Source organism: Globicephala melas, chromosome 1, assembly GCF_963455315.2.
Source record: "Globicephala melas chromosome 1, mGloMel1.2, whole genome shotgun sequence".
Taxonomy (NCBI): Eukaryota; Metazoa; Chordata; class Mammalia; order Artiodactyla; family Delphinidae; genus Globicephala; species Globicephala melas.
The window spans coordinates 60,012,816-60,031,796 of record NC_083314.1 but is presented as its reverse complement, the minus strand read 5'-3'; the positions used below and the strand labels follow the sequence as shown (position 1 = coordinate 60,031,796).

General features: G+C 39.6%; 1 pseudogene; it reads left to right on the top strand.

Annotated features, from left to right (window-relative positions):
* The first annotated feature begins 634 nt into the window (after positions 1-634).
* LOC115863122 (uncharacterized) overlaps positions 635-18,981 on the top strand; it is a 102,391-nt pseudogene continuing 84,044 nt past the window's right edge.

Here is an 18,981-nt window from a genome sequence, read left to right as displayed (position 1 = left end):
CCACTATGTTAAATCTTTTCATGGAAATGATCATCCTTAGTTTATCTTTTGTGTAAATATAGATCTTCTTGTATCTCATCTGTTCCTGACTACTGATGCCAACCCCCCATTACTCAGGAATCCCGGGAGTGGAAAAGGACATCAACATGAGGCAGGGTCCTGGATAGCAGCCTTAGAATGAGTTGCACTGTCAGACTCAGGCAGACCTATGTTTGAGTCCTGGCTCTGACACTTCTGACATGTACTAGCAATATAAGCTTAGACAAATTACTTAACCAATATAAGTCTCAGTCTCTTCATCTGTAAAATGGGGATAACATTTCAGACCTAATAGTTCATAACTTAGATGAGAGAATGCCTGTAAAGCCCTGAGAACAATAAATGTCAAGAAATGTTAACTCTTGTCATCTTCCTCATCCTGGCCAGCACACAGCCCAAGAGGGAGCTCCTTACATTAGAGCCTCGTGCATCTAACACTTGTATTTTGCTCTTGACAAAGAGCAAAAAGACAAGTTGAGGGTGAGAGTGTGAGAAGAAGGGGAACATATCAGGGTGGAAGTATCAGCACAAGCTAAGGGCCAGAGACATGAGAGAGCCCTGAGATGATTAGTATTGCTGGAGAATAAAGTGGGAGATGAATGAGGAGGAGAAGTGCCGAGAGATGTCTGCAGAGGGCAGGGGCCAAAGTTATGAGAGCCAAGTATGCCTTTTCAAGTGTCTGTATTTGGGATAGAATTTCTCTCCAAGCATGGGCAGTGCACATTTGGCGAGAATGTCACATGTGCTGTAATATCACTCAGGAGCATGAGAATGTGGACAGGCAAGAGAAGAAGGAACACCCAACAATTATGATTTCAATAAAGTAACATTTATCCTTGGTTACAGACAAAAAGAGAATTTGTGGCATTTGTTTTTTTTCTGCCTGATATTAGTTGATTTGTGTCATAAGTCTTAACACTGCCTTAAATGAGTACCGTGCCCTCTAAGTTTCTAAAATTGCAAGGTAAGTGTTTAAGAAAGACAGATAAAAACAGAGGTTTTGTTCTTTTTGTTTTTTCTGAGCTTAACCTTAAGGGTGAAAAATAAATCTTCCTTCACATCTCCACACCCACACAGAACCCTGGGTTCCTACTATTACCAGGGCTGTGCTAATCTGTGTTCTCATTGCAGGATGCAGCACTACATAATATCCTGTGAGTAACTTCACACTGAGGAGTTGTGTTTCAGACTTGGCTCTTGGAGATCAGGAAAATAAAAGCAACTCATAGTCCCAAGCAGGATCTCCAGTTACTGGGAACGAGCAAACCTTGCTGAGAGAGAGGGGGAGGAAGGAGGCATGTGGGTGCCAATCTGTAAGCAGCTCCAAGGTCATGAGATTTCTCATCGCCTCCTCTCCTCTTCCTCCTTCGTCTCCTGCTTCTCATGCATGATCTCAAGGCCCTATTCCATCACATGGTTAAAGGAGCAGCTACAAAACAGGAACAGTCAAACCCTCCTGAATTACTTTGTAAAAATTTTATTTACAAACTGATAAGTTACGTATTATCAGTTCTTATGAAATTTTTCCAAGGGCTCAAAAAATCTGACAAGTGCTCTCTTCTTCCATGGCAAATAGGTGGGAGTGTGTGGCAGATCAATGCCTAAGACATAGTAGTGCCTACTATAAGACTCTAAGCCCTGTTCTCTGTGCTTTATGTAGATGTCTATTTTTAACCATCTTTACAACCCTAAACTACAATCCTGACCATTTTATGGATGAGAAAACTGAGGCACAGAAAAGTAAGAGGCTTTCCCAGGTCTCACAGATGGTAAGTAGTACAACCAAGATTTAAATCTTGGCAGTCTGTTACTAGAACCCGAAAACTTACCACTATTATGAAACCTCCCAGAAGAAATACATCCATGAAATCTCCTAACTGTAGAAAATAGACCAAATTTTATCAAAGCCTCTTGAATGCATATTATTCAAATGGATAAAAGTGGTTTACTATGTCTTCCAGGATTCTTATTGAAACTCACCCTGGTATTTATATAATGTTCAAAATAGATGTGAGAGGTAAGAACAAGTGCCCATATAAGTGATGTGGTTACTGTTCCTATATTACCAGTGCTCCAGCCCTAAATGTCTGAACTACTGGACTATTGTCCACTTTAACTTTGACCTTCCAGCCACTCTTGTTCCTGACCCACCAAACTCCTCATCCTGGCCTGGCAAAATGCACGCTTCCCTGCTGACAAGCATGACCTAGTGTACTAAAAGTGACAATGCTAAATATTCTTCTGTCCCCATTTTTTTCAGCAAACAGATGACTATCAACTGCAGCGTAATGCCCATGAGAAGGTTTGAAATTAAGTGAGGGGAGGCTCTGAAGTGAATGTCAGAGAATTCTATGATACAGCACTGTTTCCAGAGTGCTCAGCATGGCACATTGCCCTGTAGAGCTGGGAATGCAGAAACAAAGGCCTCCAGTGTCGTTTGCATTTGTGAGAAGACTGAATTAGTGTTGCTAGGAAACAAAACCTAAGTTTTTTCTATTAAATTTACTTTCAGCTTATATGTCACACCTCTCCCAGCCTGAGTGAAACACAAGAAAGGAAGAAAACTACAGTTCTTTTATTAAAATGCCTCAGATCATGTATTCCCCAGGTAAAGATTATCCATAAGAGGATAGATCTACACATATCTCATCATAAAAGTGATTCCGCTATACCCAGATTTTAGTATATGGTGGGGAAAACCACATAGGGTGACCATAGGAGCATATGACATAGAAATTGCTCTTGACTCTATTCCTGTGGTCACAGTTGTGACCTAGAAGTCTCAAAGGAAATATATATATATATCAACAACAGAAGAGAGAGGGAAGATTGGAATGAATGTGGTAAGGGAGGAGGTCAGAAAGGTGAGTTGGGAAAGTGGAGAGGAAGAAAGCAAATTGTGGAACCAGCTCAGTAGTTAGGGATGAAACTCAAGACTTTCAAAAGGGAGTTGACCAGTTGACTGACATTGTAAAACAAAAGGAGGAAAGTGATTGCTGGTTGAGTCAAACCAAACCAGGTGTCAAGAGACTATCTGGGGAAGGGATATAAATGTCACTTGGATGAAGCTGGGTTTGCACAAGTATGAGCTCCTCCTCCCTTTGCCAAAAGGCTGCCATCTTAAAAGAAAAAAAAACAAGCAAGCGCTCTGCTGATGGCTCAGATGTGAGTGTGTGCACACTTCTAGTGACTTGTCAAATCCTAGTCTTAATTCATTACCAATCCCAAGCATCTGTGAAGTCATACATGTTTCTCAAATCTCCGCTCAAACCTATTTCCCAGGGACATCTACCCCAACTCTGCAGACTAGATTCAATCCATGTGATACACTCTCGAAGCCTGGCTGTCATTTTCTCCAAATCACTCACAAGAAATTACATAGCCCTATGATTTTTTTCCTGTTTTTCCTTTACTAAGCTGTAAGCTCCTTGAGTGTAAAAAGTATGTTTGTTTCTGCATAGCATTATATTCCCAGTTCCTACATAGAGCCCAGCATACAGTAGGTGTTCACCTTAACTTGTTCAGTGAATGATTGAATGTATCCTAAACAGATATGATCAGAAGGTAAACAAATCAACTCCATGCAGGGTGGGGGGTGGGGAGTAAAGACAGCAAGCCTTCAAGGCCAACAGGAACCCACAGAATCACAAGTCAACTTCTGCCTGAACTTCCTTCCCAAGGAAACATATACTCCCAGACAGCACATCTCAGAAGTTGGACCAGAAAAAACCGGGATCCATGATGAGTTTTTGTCGCAGCCTTATCTTCCACATACAATATCAGGGCTTGGCTTTTCTTGTATGACCATGAGAGGCTTTCAAAATGAGATTCTGAATAACCTCTTAGTGTCTTTTTGTGTACTGACTTCAGCCAAGGATCACTTGTATATCCTGGGACCGGAAAGATTTGGGCCTCATGAATAAACAGCCTCTTGGATCAGGCCCAGAAATCATCACAACAGTACTTGGCAATTTCCTAGCAACTTACAATGGCTGTCTCCGCCAGGATGGAGAGATAGGATACAGTTTCCTCATCGACTTGAAGATTCTATAAATGTTGTTCCTCTTGAAAACAAGTAGCCAGAGGCGGAAAATAGTGACTACACAGGTTCTTCAGCAACTGCAGGAGAATTAAGAATGACATCCAGCTCCAGTGGGGAAGCAGCAGACCATGTTTCAAGACCCATTCCATAGGCTGTTTGAGTCACATTATATTTAATCAAAAGCTGTTTTATTCATTTGTGCTGTTCCATCTGTAATATTAAAGTAAGGTGAGGAAAGTGTCAAGAAAGAAAGGCTGTAAAAGATACCACAGAATACCCAAGAGCAAATTTATAAGACTGTACTAATAACTGTGTCTTCACCAAGATCAGGAAAAGGAGCATGAAGAGAGGACTGCTCTGATGGATTCAGAAGCTATTGGAACTTTCCAAAGTAGAGAGTTTCCTTAGAAGAAGCAGAAGGAAGGTTATGAAATAGAGGAACTCAGACTTGAATACTGGTTTGGCCACTGAGCTGTGTGAACTTGGGCAAGTGACTCCTTCTTTTGGAGTCTCAGTTTGCTTACTTTAGAATTGGAGGTAATAATATCTGCCTTGTACCATTTCAAGGTTAGAATTAATATGCAGAGAGATGCCAGACTAGTGTCTGGCCCATAGGAAGTTCAATAGTTCAAACCTCTCTGAATTGCCCTCCTCATTTTCTCCATTTTTCCTTATCTCTCTGCCACCATCCTGGACCACACCACGTATCTTATATTCACGTTGCTTTTTTTTCATGTAGCCTGCTGAACCTTTTTCTTGATTTTAACTATCTATGACAGTAAGGACTTGAATTTCATATTAGCTCTACTGGTATGGCCCTGTAGAAGGAGGGAACAAGAACAAAAGTGAGGGAGGTAGAGGGGAGGAGAATGAGAGAGCAAATGAGGGCAAGCAAAGTCTGGAGACAGAAACCATATTTGATTATGTGCATTTGTCATAGGCTCTGCCTGGTGCCTCTAAGGCTCAGGGACATGTGATGATCAGGAAGAAATATAGCTGAGATGGCACTCAGACATCTGCTTTCCTCTTGGCCCCTCTTCATGTTCATTCTCATTTTTCTTTCACTCCCCACCGTGTTCCTCCAGATTTATGAGGAGGAACATTTAATCCTCCTCCTTTATGACCCTATAGCCTTTGGGCCTGCCCTAACCCAGCCTTGTTCCACGATCAGCTTGGTGAGCTTTGGTCCCTGGCTTCCATGCTTTTGCTCATCCTCAGTCTAGTAAAGAGTGATTCTCCTGTGTCCCCTGACTCCATCAGACCCTAGGATTTCCTCTGCAGTCTCCTTTCAATCAGGCTCATTTTGGCTTTCAATATCTTCCCTCTCTACCCCTCCTCAAAAGGTTTCCTACATCCAAGACTGTCCCATGTAGTTCTTGGCCTCCATACTTTGTGGCTCTAGTTCTGTCTCCTGACTAGTTTATTCATTTTTCCTGTCTCCTTGAATCAGGAAGACCAGGAAGGTCTCTCGTTAGTGATGTTTGCCTACTACAAGGCTAACTCTAACCCGCCAGAAGCCTGACCAAACGTGAGCCTTGAACTAGACACTGTGGGGGCTATCCAGGTATTAAGACCTGGACTCCTGCCATCAAGGGACTTACATATAATTGGCAGGTAACATAGACATTTTGATGATATAAAGAAAACTGGCTACAAAACGTCCCATATTGAATATAATAATACTGTAGAATAGTGTTTATCTGGGAATGAAAACACCAGAAGTGTTCAACAACAAAATGGTTGAATACGGATTATTCCATATAGATCATTTTTGTGATCACCCACTTTCAAAGTTATGCCAATATAATGAATAAAATATGATTTACTAAAGTACGGTGCATAGGAAAAATAGCATCTGCTTAGCTAAGAATCACCAGTCAGTGATTCCATACGGACCAGACCTGCTTGATACAGACTGAATGATGCCGAATGTAAGGTATAACTGCAAGGACATCATTCAGATCTTATCAGCAGTTGATAAATTCATAGTTCTTTATTTTTTGTCTATTTCAAGAAGAGCACTGAGGCCTTGAGTGTCAAGCAGAACACACCCACACACATATACACACATAAAACATGCTGAAGCATTTTTTTAATCATTGTACTTTTTTAGAGTTAAATATTTAAATTTTCAGAATTATTAGAAACAAATCAAGCTGTTCACATTTTGAATAATGGCACTTTTTTCTGATGTAAAAAACAAGAGCTATTGATGAGCTAAGGAAAGTCATGTTATTCAAATAACTGAACTGGTAAAGTAAGAAAGCACGTCAACCTTGCGTATTAGGTATCTGTAGGTAAGTAGTATTCATAGATCACCTGGCATCTGTGGAGGAGGTTTTCAAAGGGGAATGCTTAATCAGAAATACAGTGACCTCAACGGGGCTCCCAGCTTGAATGGCTCAGGGTTTCTCCTTTTGTATCCTAACTGAAAGCCATGGTGATGAATAAAAATAAAGCCAGATAGTCTGTAACTCTGTTGCCTATTTTTGTTCCCCTAGTTAAAAGTTTCATGCTAGATAATATATTATCTCACATTCTGTACTTATTTTTTTAATTTCTAAGAAAGAGTGTAGAGGCATTCTTAACTTTTTTCTTGATACTAGTCATACCTCCTTTGTGATTATGGTACAAATAAGCAAACGTATGCTATCTTTTCTTTATTTTTGAAATAGAATTGCATAATTAATTGAATTCTAATGCAAAAGGGCCAAATATCGTGGGAGGAAACATTCAGATTTGAAGTGTCTTTCAGGGGACTCAGATGGTTAGAATTACGTAGAAGCATCTGGGATTCTTCATAGCCAGAAGATGATGTCAAAGATGAATGGTGTTCAAATATTTTGTTTAAACCTTGGAATCAAGTGGCATCAAGTCAAATCATACAGAGAAGGACAAAACATAAAACAACTCAAAGCAGAGCTATTGTGATCAAAAGAAAGGATAGATGGCTTGAGGCTGCAGGTACTTCTACCCTCATCGTCCCTAATAGCCCTGGAGGCACCTCTAAAGCAACCCTGGGGCTCCAGGGAACACAAAGTGAAGCCACTGCTTATTATGGATTGCAAATTTTTATATTCATGGAAGGAACACAACTGAGAAAAAACTAAAGAGGATATTACAAAGTGGTAAAACACAGAAAATAAGCTTCAGGGACATTTATTTTAGAATTGGGCTTGATATAATGGAAGTAGTAAATATGAGGTTGACAAAATCTCTTATTATTCTCTGATTCAGAGTCTGTTTTCTGTTATCCTGCCAGAGACTCTGAAATCAACAGATATAGTAACAGTGAGATAGCATATGAGGAAACTTATCTCTAGATATTATACGAAGTTTCACCCTTCCCAGCCCCATAGTCTAGGACCAGAAAAGCATTAGAATACTTATATAACTTTTGAACAAATATTTAAGGAAGGTCTATTATGTATCAGGCACTATTTCAGGCACATGGACTACAAAGGTAAACAAGACAAGGTTCACACTCTCATGGAAACTACATTCTATTGAGGAAGACAGAAAAACATGAACTAAACAAAGAATTTCAGAGAGTGAAATGAGCTTTGAAGGCAATTAAACTGCATAACAGAAAAGAGATACAGGGATGATTGCATCCTTAAGGCCTGCTCTTCTAAGCCTGTTTTCTGTGCTCCTGCTTGTAGAGTCACATTCTTCTTTGAATTGTTTTTTTCTTTTTGTACTGAGGGTAAGACAGACCTGAAGTTACCTCCCTTTCAGAAGAGAATCCTTTACCCTGGGAAGATCTAAAAGAATGCGTTAAGGCAGTTATCCCCTTGACTCTAGGAAGAAACTCTCTCACTTCTGTATTTTTCTTTCTGTCTTGTTTCTCCCCAACAAAATGGTGAGATATCCAGGGTCAAGATTAGGAATTGGGTCCGGGAAAAGACGATGAATGAGGCGACCTATTCTACCTTTAATACATCCTATTGGAGAGGGATAAAATGATTCTAACCTATCTCTCTAGATTGAGTCATAATTTTGCAATTCTTCATTGATTAACTCTCTGTATGACCCACATGTGAACATATGAAGACTACAGGCTCCTGACGGAGACCTTCAGAGTTTAGGAACCCCAAAGGCTTCCTCTTTCTATCATGAAGACATAATTAATATTGTCACTCCTTTTCTTAAAATGTTCCTGGCAGCAGCAGTAAACTCAAGTGTCAGGTCCCACATTTGCATGGGCCCTTCCAAACCCTTGAGAAAGGCCCTAGCAATATGGTCACATGTTACTATTAAATTTATAAAGTAATATGTTTTTGTGTCATTTCCCCAAATTATATTTCAGGCTCCAAAAACCCATGTCTGTCCCTGAGTATTATTAAGCATAGGGCTTATCCATCTACAGTGCCAAGGAGGTTAGAGCTGTTCAGTATCCACTTGTTATATTAAAAATAACATTTAATTTTTACTCTATTGTATTTAAATATAGATTTTTCTCAAAAGAATGGCATTGGTACAACAAACTGTTTTGATGTTTGAACTGTCTACTTATATAATAGTACCAGTTACAATCATCCTCACTTTCCCAAATAAGTAGAAATAGAAATTCGTCCTGTTGTCTTTGTTTCCAAAAGTAAATGAATAAGCCACTGCTTTGAATTCTTAAAATACTTTCTTTTCAACACAGATATAAGTAAAGGTGTGATAAGCTTTCATGTTTGACATTAATACCAGAACAAAATCTCATTTAAAAGTTGGGAGAATATTCATTTGCAATGAGTTAAGTCTATTTCCTCCCCAAGTTGTTTTTTCTTTTAATGATGAAGGCTACCTAAATGATGATGATGTGAAAAGGTGAATCACAAATCATAAAACACAAGGATCACCCATATCATGGGCTTTACTATAAAAAATAAAATTTCACCTTATAAATAAAATGTGACATTTGTGCTGATAATTGGCTAAGAACCTTAAAAGATCAGACCAGCTGCTGGTACCTCAGGATTTCAGAAGTCTTCCTAGAATTACATGGAAGATAAATAATTTTATGGTGTTCCCAAGTAAGTGATAAACTGAGTCTCTACTGAAACTCATTCACAAGACAATGACAATTTGCCACTAAATAATTCCTCAAAGTTACTCTCTGAGGCTGTGTACTTAACTGCTAGGGTAATGAATGAGGTGGCTGCCATATTATTGTAATCTAGATGTGATCAGGGAATTTCTATCTGTGTGGCGTGATTAGAAGGGCAACTAAAATATCTCCTCAGAAATTCAGACTTCTCAGTTCAGTCTCAGTCTTTTCATCTTGAAATAGCTCTTCTTGAAAAAGAAAACAAACTGATCAACCACGCATTAAGCTTCTGTTTGTAACTGTCTTAGATGGGGTCAATTAAACATTATCATAAATGTAGATAAATGTAGGGCATTTAAGACAATGAGATAGATGAATGCCCAAGGCAATGAGGGAAACAGGGAAGAGAGAAGAGAAAGTTCTAAAGACTGAGTCTGAGAAGATGAGGAGAGTCCTTATCTTCAAGGTAATATATTTAATTGGCTATCTTAAAAATAAATTTATTAACCATCTCTGCACATATTATTTCAATAGAACTTTGTTCTGTGGGGAAGAGGAAAGAATAACTTTTTGTTTTTTTAGTGTGATCTTTGGATTTTTCAAAGTATATACTTATCTGGTAAAGAATCATGGGTATGCATCACTGAGGGAAAATTATATCATTATTGTCTGTTCTGCCTCTCTCCGAAAATCATACTTTTTCACCTAAAAGTCAGACTTAAGTCTAACTCTCTCTTTAGATCATAAGCATCTGAGAAACTGAGACCATGTTTTTTCACTGTGGTATTCTCAGCACCTAGCATATTGCCTAGCACAAAAATCGCATGGAATAAATGAAGTTTGGAAAAAATTAAAAGATTAAATAAATTGATAACCAAATGTACTTTAGTAGTTTTAAGGGACAAAAAGAACTAAAATATTTTCAAGGCTCAGAGAGGTACCTTTATGAAAATTATGTTCTATCAGATAAATTACCAAGTTCAAAATATAAAAAATAAATGTAATGCAGCATCATAATCATTTCAGATATTTATGAAAATGGACTTTGAGAAATATATAAACTCCTGTAGCAAAAATTTCCCTTTCTTAGGAAGAGAGCTGGAAGGACAATGATGTATGATGAAGTCTAGATAGAGTGACAATCCAGTTTATTGATACTTTGAGGTCTTTGGATAATTCAGTCATAAGCCCTAATATAGTTCCCCATCAGTTATGAAACATATTGACTGAAAAGAGCAAATATCTCCTCTTTCAACATCCACCTATTTTTGGACAAGCATCTTCTAATTTACCCTTTCCTGCTCAGCCATTTTGCTCACCCCTAAATCAGAAGACACAAACTGGGAATCCCAGGCTGAGGTTAGACTTCAACAATATCCTAGTTAGTCTGCAAATAATTAAATTTATTTTCTCATATTAAAAATTCAGTTTCATTTCTTTTTATGGCTGAGTAATATTCCATTGTATATATGTGCCACATCTTCTTTATCCATTCATCCGATGATGGACACTTAGGTTGTTTCCATCTCCGGGCTATTGTAAATAGAGCTGCAATGAACATTTTGGTACATGACTCTTTTTGAATTATGGTTTTCTGAGGGTATATGCCCAGTAGTGGGATTGCTGGGTCATATGGTAGTTCTATTTGTAGTTTTATAAGGAACCTCCATACTGTTCTCCACAGTGGCTGTATCAATTTACATTCCCATCAACAGTGCAAGAGGGTTCCCTTTTCTCCACACCCTCCCCAGCATTTATTGTTTCTAGATTTTTTGATGATGGCCATTCTGACTGGTGTGAGGCGATACCTCATTGTAGTTTTGATTTGCATTTCTCTAATGATTAGTGATGTTGAGCATTCTTTCATGTGTTTGTTGGCAGTCTGTATATCTTCTTTGGAGAAATGTCTATTTAGGTCTTCTGCTCATTTTTGGATTGGGTTGTTATTTGTAATGAGGTGGATAGACCTAGAGTCTGTCATACAGAGTGAAGTAAGAAAGAGAAAGACAAATACCGTATGCTAACACATATATATGGAATTTAAGGGAAAAAAATGTCATGAAGAACCTAGGGTTAAGACGGGAATAAAGACACAGACCTACTAGAGAATGGACTTGAGGATATGGGGAGGGGGAAGGGTAAGCTGTGACAAAGTGAGAGAGAGGCATGGACATATATACACTACCAAACGTAAGGTAGATAGCTAGTGGGAAGCAGCCGCATGGCACAGGGATATTGGCTCCGTGCTTTGTGACAGCCTGGAGGGGTGGGATGGGGAGGGTGGGAGGGAGGGAGACGCAAGAGGGAAGACATATGGGAACATATGTATATGTATAACTGATTCACTTTGTTATAAAGCAGAAACTAACACACCATTGTAAAGCAATTATACTCCAATAAAGATGTAAAAAAAAAATTCAGATGTCCAACTTTTGTCCATCTTTTCTTGAGAAAAAATACGGTGGAAATGTATGGCCCACATTTTCTCTGCTAACAGGAGTCTGGAGGTGAGGAGTAGCTGCCTCTTTTAGAGCTCTCCAGTTCACCACAGTCCTTACCCAATTTGCTTCATTCATTTATGTTACTGTGTGGCCCTCCTTGTCATCTGAGTTTTTAGCCTCTAAAGAGATCAATGGTTTTCACTTAAAATGAGTTTTTTTAAAATTTCAAATCTCTATTTACTCTAATTGGCTATTACTAACCAGGTATTTAATAACCAGAGTATACTGGTACACAAAGGATCTATTTGTCATCCTTATTAAAAAAACACTTTAATGCAGCATTTGCTCACTCCAGGGGTCCCAAATGTTCCTTGAAAACTTTGGTAAGAAATTACCTCTTGGTCTTCCCTGGTGGCACAGTGGTTGAGAGTCTGCCTGCCGATGCTGGGGACGCGGGTTCGTGCCCCGGTCGGGGAGGATCCCACATGCCGCGGAGCGGCTGGGCCCATGAGCCATGGCCGCTGAGCCTGCGCGTCCGGAGCCTGTGCTCCGCAACGGGAGAGGCCACAGCAGTGAGAGGCCCGCGTACCGCAGAAAAAAAAAAAAAAAGAAATTTACATCAATTTTTGTTGAAGGAAACACTTCTGAAGTTTGTACGGTTTAATAAGTCAGGGTTAGGACACAGAAAGGTGATTGAGCATGTCCAATTCAGAAAAGGTAGACGAGCAATAAGACATGCCCCAGAGCTCAGGCAGGTGGAGGGATGCCATCAACATGTCCTTCTTTGACCTGCAGCCTACTATTCCCTATTAGAATGGTGTACTTCATTAGACTTGGGTCATTCCCCAGCCATGTGGATTGAATTAACGGTATTTGTATGCCTATGTGCTGATTTTAGTGAATACTGTCTGTCCAACATTGTAGTAAAAACTGTATTACAGCACCTCATGAAAATCGCTGACACATAAATAAAACAGTCGTGTTGATGTGGCCTTGCCAGCCGAATGGACCCTGTTGAACTTTTCTCTCGGAAGTTTTTATTATAAAAATAACAGAATCATAGTTTTTAATCCATCAAAAATGACATTTTAATAGTGGTTATCCCTTTTCAAACTGTATGCACTGCCCCAAAGACACTTGAATGCCTTCTGGCGATGGAGAGGATGATAATCAGTCCTTCAGATCGATGCATGGGATGCCACAGATTAGGTGAAGTTAGTTCTCTACGGATTATCATAAGCAGAGCACTTGGTGGACAGACTGCATTTAAATCATTAGTCCCTTGTGTAGTGCTCAGTGAGCGTGAGTCCCCTGAGTGCTCTCAGAACCATTACCGCACACTCTGAGCATTTCTTTCTATCTTTAAGGATAGTCACTGCTGAAAAGAGATATTCAAGGTGGGACAGAGTCATCTTAAGAAAATATACACACAGCTTCCCACAAGACAATACCATTTTAAGAAACAAAACATGGAAGGGCTATTTGATATCCAATTTGAAACTTTATTATGTTAACAACTGCATGAGTGGGGGCTTTTTCAGATTTTTCCATTTGACTTTTCTGGCCATTACATTCAAAATGACCTTCATGCAAATATATATATATAATATCGCAAGCTAATGAAGAGGCAATCCTGAGTAGTCTGGGCAGGAATGAGTGAGACCCAGGCATCATTCAAAAAACTAATTATGCACCTGCTGGGGCATATTTTCTGCCTTCAGTAAATACTGACACATCTTCCTCTCCATTGCTAGAAGATTTATTGGAGTCTGTGTTCTTCCATAGTTTTGTTCTTGTTCTGGGGCTTTTTTTGTTTACTAGAATCAAACAGTTACAAGTCACTGGGATTTCTAGTTAAACCTGAGCAGCTGCCAGTGGACAATAGAATTAAATACAATATTGGTTACAAGGGGTAGGAAGAAGAAATCAGACACCAATCAGCCATTGCCTCAGGCACAAGAGCCAGGAAGGAAAAGATAGTAATTTACCAACTAGGATCTGGGGTGCGTGGAAACATCTATTCTCTTAACAGAGGCCATTGGCAGAGTGATGTGATGGCTGGCTCCGACCAAGATTCTAAAGTCAATCAGACAATGTAAGTACAATTGTTTGCAGGTGGGTGGGGTGGAGAAGCGTGTTGACTCTTGACCTGTGTAAGTAGTCCTTTCCTTTCATCTACAAATACCTCCTGGGGTCACCACACCCAATATTCAATATTTCCTTAAGAATTGGTACTTAGTTAACTCTCTTTTTATCATGCTAAAGTACTGCCATTGCTCAAGAAGACTTTTGTGCCACATAGTCAAGGCTTCCAAATCAGTTTCTTTGTCTCACCATCTGCATGGCCTTCTCCTCCACCCAACTCCAGCTACCCACTCCCACAGGCACATCCTGAACCTTTAGTCCCTTGTCACTCTGTTCTTGAAATCTTCCATTCAGACACACTATTGTCCAGTCATAATCTCCTCTCCTGGTTCTCCCAGTTATTCCCACTTCCTCTGCTCTTATTCCTCACAAGCCTTCCAATCCTCTTCTCCCTTGCAATGACTACTCCAATCTTCACATCTTTCCTTATTCAATCTAGACTCCATATCCCAACACTTGAATCACTATCTTGCCAAAACTTTTGCTACCTTGCCTCAAAATCTTTCCAATTTTCTCATATGGTAGTAGCCTAATATTGAATTAACCCATATCAAATTTTATTTAACTTTCTGTAGTCTATATCAAATCATCCTCCTAAACCCTATCCTGCCTCATTGCCAGATGACCATGCCTTTTACTTGATGGAGAATATAAAAGTCACAAAGTAGGGACTTCTCAGGTGGTCCAGTGGTAAAGGATCTGCCTTGCAGTGCAGGGGACTCAGGTTCGATCCCTGGCCAGGAAACTAAGATCCCACATGCCTGGGGGCAACTAAGCCTGCGCGGCTCAACTAGAGCCCACGTGCTGCAAACCACAGAGCCCACGTGCTCTGGAGCCCAGGCGCCCTGGAGTCTGTGCTCCACAACTAGAGAGAAGCCTGCGTGCTGCAACGAAAAATCGTGCATGCCTCAACAAAGATCTCGCGGGCCACAGCTAAGACCCAGTGCAGCCAAAAATAAATAAATAAATAAATAATCTTTAAAAACAAAGTCACGTGGTGGAAATGACCTCGACTTTTTGCCATCCCACCTGCAATCTTACCTGCGTCAGTCAATACCCATTCTTGTTACCTAATTTCCTCTCCAATGTAGAAGTTGTCTTTCTCTAGTTGAGCATTCCTTCACTAGTGCTTTATATCGCATACCTTCCAGCTTCCATTTAAATGTATTTTTTCACATTAAAATTATTTTTATTTAATAATTTTAAAGTAATTTATTCAATTATGGATGCAGCATCTTTCATTAGTATATTCATAATCAACATGACCCCTTAAAAAGTCCTTTTGTCCAGTTTCTCCAAGGTTCCATTTAACAAGTTTCTGAACACCTATACCAGGTGTTGCACATTAATTAACACCTACCACATAAGGTAGCTGTTATTATTCTCATTCTACAGCTTAGAAAATTGGATCTCAGGCAGAGTTATATGTTACTTAACATAATGTTAAGTAACATATGTTACTTAACATTAACAGTGACTGGCAGATTTGGGATTGGAACCTAGGTCTCCCCACACTGAAGTTTGTCTCTTCTTTTTGCTACTTTGCATTGATCATCATCCCGTGACCTACAATGCATTTTTTTTCCTGTTCCTATCTCTTTACACCTGGAAAAAATCAGATTAAGGCACTGTTGATAGCAGTGGGAAGAACAACTTATCAAGGCAAAGAACTTGTTCAAGAACTCTGAACAGAAGGAATCAGTAATACTCAGACTGACCTCATCCTGCCTTCTCCTTCAGGAATCCAAGGTGAAGGAAAAGGGAAGAACCTTTGTATTCCAAGTTAATCACTAAAGGGATATTGCCTATAAGCTTAAATTATACATAGTTGCCCATCCCTGGGAACCCTGCCTCCCAGGTAATGAGAATTAAGTTAAAGTACCTTTGTTTATCTCATGTGAAACATCCTAACCAGGCCCACCTGTGAATGGCTGCAAGAAAGAAGAAATTAACAAATCCCCTCCGGAGGCTGACCGGAACCAGGAAATGCTTGACTTTACTCCCTCCCCTTTTAGTGTAAAAGAAGCCTAAATTCTAACTCAGGCAAGATGGTTCTTTGTGGGGACGACTCTACCATCTTCTTGGTCTGCTGGCTTTCTGAGTAAAGTCACTATTCCTTCCCCCGACAGCTCCTCTCTCAATTTATTGGCCTGTTGTGCAGCGAGCAGTTTGAGCTTAGACGCGATAACAAATTTAGGCACAACCCACCAGGAGCCTTGCTGCTCATGGCTGCCCGTTCACGTCAAGCCCTAGCAGCTGCTGGGGCCACTTGTCCTGGGACATCTTCCCTTCAAAATTCCCCGAAGCAGCACCGGCTGCCCCAGCGCTTGGCAGTAGGAGCAGGGAATCAGCATTTGGGAGCTGACAGCGCTATACAGTAGGGTAAGTCACTCCAGTATGTACAGCTTGAAACTTTATTCTTCTCCAATTGGGGCTTTTTCTCCAGAATAAGCCAGTTTGTTTGAGGTACCCTGTTGGAGAGAGGAAATAGTTGTATTTCCTCTCCATCTGGAGCTTTTTCTCTGGAATAAGCCAATTTGTTTTGTATTTGGGTGCGGTACCCTCTGGAGAGAGGAGAGAGTTGTTGGACTTTTACCTGACTTGTGAATCGGTTTGTTTCTTTGGATATTTGAGATTGTGTATGCAGTTTGTGTTTTGTTTTCTTGAATTTCTGTCTTTAAAAATGGGGAATGTTTCAACTATCCCTAAAGAAAGTTCTCTGAGGTGCATTTTTTTTTTTTTTAAATATTTATTTATTTATTTAGGCTGTGCCGGGTCTTAGTTGCGGCATGCGGGATCTTTTAGTGGCAGCACGCGGTCTTCTTAGTTGCGGCATGCATGTGGGATCTAGTTCCCCGACCAGGGATCAAACCCGGGCCCCCTGCAGTGGGAGCACGGAGTCCTACCCACTGGACCACCAGGGAAGTCCCTGAGGTGCATTTTTGAATAAGTGATCTGATTACAGCTATGAACCCATGGATGAGAGGGAGATGATATTTTATTGTAACGATGTGTGACCACAGTACCTGTTAGGATCTCCACAAGGGGTTTAGCAGGGTTATCCCGGGACCCTGTGCACCACGTACGGCTACCCTTGCAGTGTTAATGATATCGTTTATGAACTGTGTGGTTGGTATATGTAAAACCCCAAGTCTAAACTTGAGCGTTTATTTAGGATTTTCTGTTTTTCCTATGGGTTTTTTGTTTCATTTCATTCGGTACTCTCTCCATTTACAGCCAAATCAGCTTTGTGATATTTAAAACTTTTACTGATATCAAATGGAGGAAAGGAACAGGAAAAAAACAAACAAACAAACAAAAACCTTGTCTGTTCTTGTCCAAGAATAGGACATTCCCAGGAAGAAGAGAAATGTTCCACTTAGTTCCTAAAATCGCCACAAGCGACAAAAAGATATAGACGTATCTTTTCCATAAACATTAGTATGAATGGTGTAGCCATCTAGACAGTGACCTTGATTTGTCCTGTCTGTCAGAAACATGCTTTGAATCCAACCTCTTTAGCAACTGATGGGTTTTACATTGTTGTAGCTGATTGATGGTTGAAATTTTGGAATGACAACTGTGAGGTCCCTGTTTATGTGTTTGTACATGTGTGGCATTGTCAAAATTAATTTGTAAAAGAGCTTTATTTAATTAACTTAAAGGAAATTAAGTGCTTATATAAATACTCAAATACAAGACTGGCCGGAATGAATTTTGAGTTCACATGGTCTGGGAAATATTCAGTAATTGATTAATATCTGGTATTAAAGTTAGCTTAAGCTTATTGGTCTGATTAATACACATCTTTAGAGTCATCAACATTAAGTATAATACAATAGAAGTATCTAGGTTTGCTAGAAATCAAATAAGACCTTATTATTTCCGTTACTAAGTTTATCAGCAAGGAAAACAACAATATGAGAAAGCTTTTAAGTAAATAAAATAGAGATAAATGCGGTTAGAGTTTTAGGTAAACTCTATAGGAATAGTTATGTTTTGGGAATAGTTATGTTCTAGCAATGTCTATGTAAAATAGTCTCTCCAGGTTTTCATAACTTGAAACTGTTAGTTGAAGAGAATTCGTTGAGTACCTGGGTCATCTCAAATATGATAAAATATTAGAATGCTAATTGCTGGGCAGGTCTAAGTTTACCTATCTTCCTCTCCTAAGAAGAGGAAGACTAAAGCATAAATTTGTCAATTAGGAAATGCTGGTATGACAGACAGTTTACAATTACTTGCTTCTTGGTTTTCACTAGAGATTAAGGTTTTAAGGTTAAGAATTATAAGGGAAACATATCAGTATGCAAAGATGTAGGCTGTGTGTTTTCATCAAAGAAGGTATGAAGAATGAAAATGCATTTTGTTAAAGGGAAAATCGTGGTTTTGTCCTAGAATCGGTTGTCTCTGAATGGAAAAGAAAGTGTGGGACAGATAATATGGATACAGAAAATTATGGAAAGTTTGTGGAGAAGGAAAACTGAAAGTTTTGTGCATGGTCAGGATTGGCTAAGATTAAAGTTAATTAAGAAAATGACTTTTAAAGGTAAAATGGTATACAACCTGAATTTGGTTCTCTAAGAGGACAAAGTTTTCTTAAAATATTAAAGTGCTTTTGGTAATAAATTTTGAGTTTCTTCACGTGATCTGTATTTGCCATTGAGGTCTTTTATTATCACTGGTTAAAACTTTTTGATATTTTTGACAGACTTCCCAAAGATCAAATTCTAAATGAAGTTCATTTGACCTCTAGCTAACTTTGAGGTTTTCCAAAGGGTCCCTGGAACACCTCAAATTATTTGTTTTCTCTCCATATCAGGAATATTAAAGTAATTAGGCTTATTTGGTATGTTAAATTATGTGGGAAGCATTGTCAAATAAATGGTGATTAAAAACTTGTGTCAGGGCTTCCCTGGTGGCGCAGTGGTTGAAAGTCTGCCTGCCGATGCAGGGGACACCGGTTCGTGCCCCGGTCCGGGAAGATCCCACATGCCGCAGAGCTGCTGGGCCCGTGAGCCACGGCCGCTGAGCCTGCGCGTCCGGAGCCTGTGCTCCGCAACGGGAGGGGCCCGCGTACCGCAACAAACAAACAAACTTGTATCATATGTGTAAACATTATTAATATACACACTCTAGAAATTATATGGAACTCCTAAAATTCTGATATATCCTGGTAAATGATATCAGTCATAATTATCTTAAATTGTATGTCACAGCAGTAACCAATTTTCTTTTCAATTGCATTGTAATCCCAGTTGGTCGATGCCAAAGCT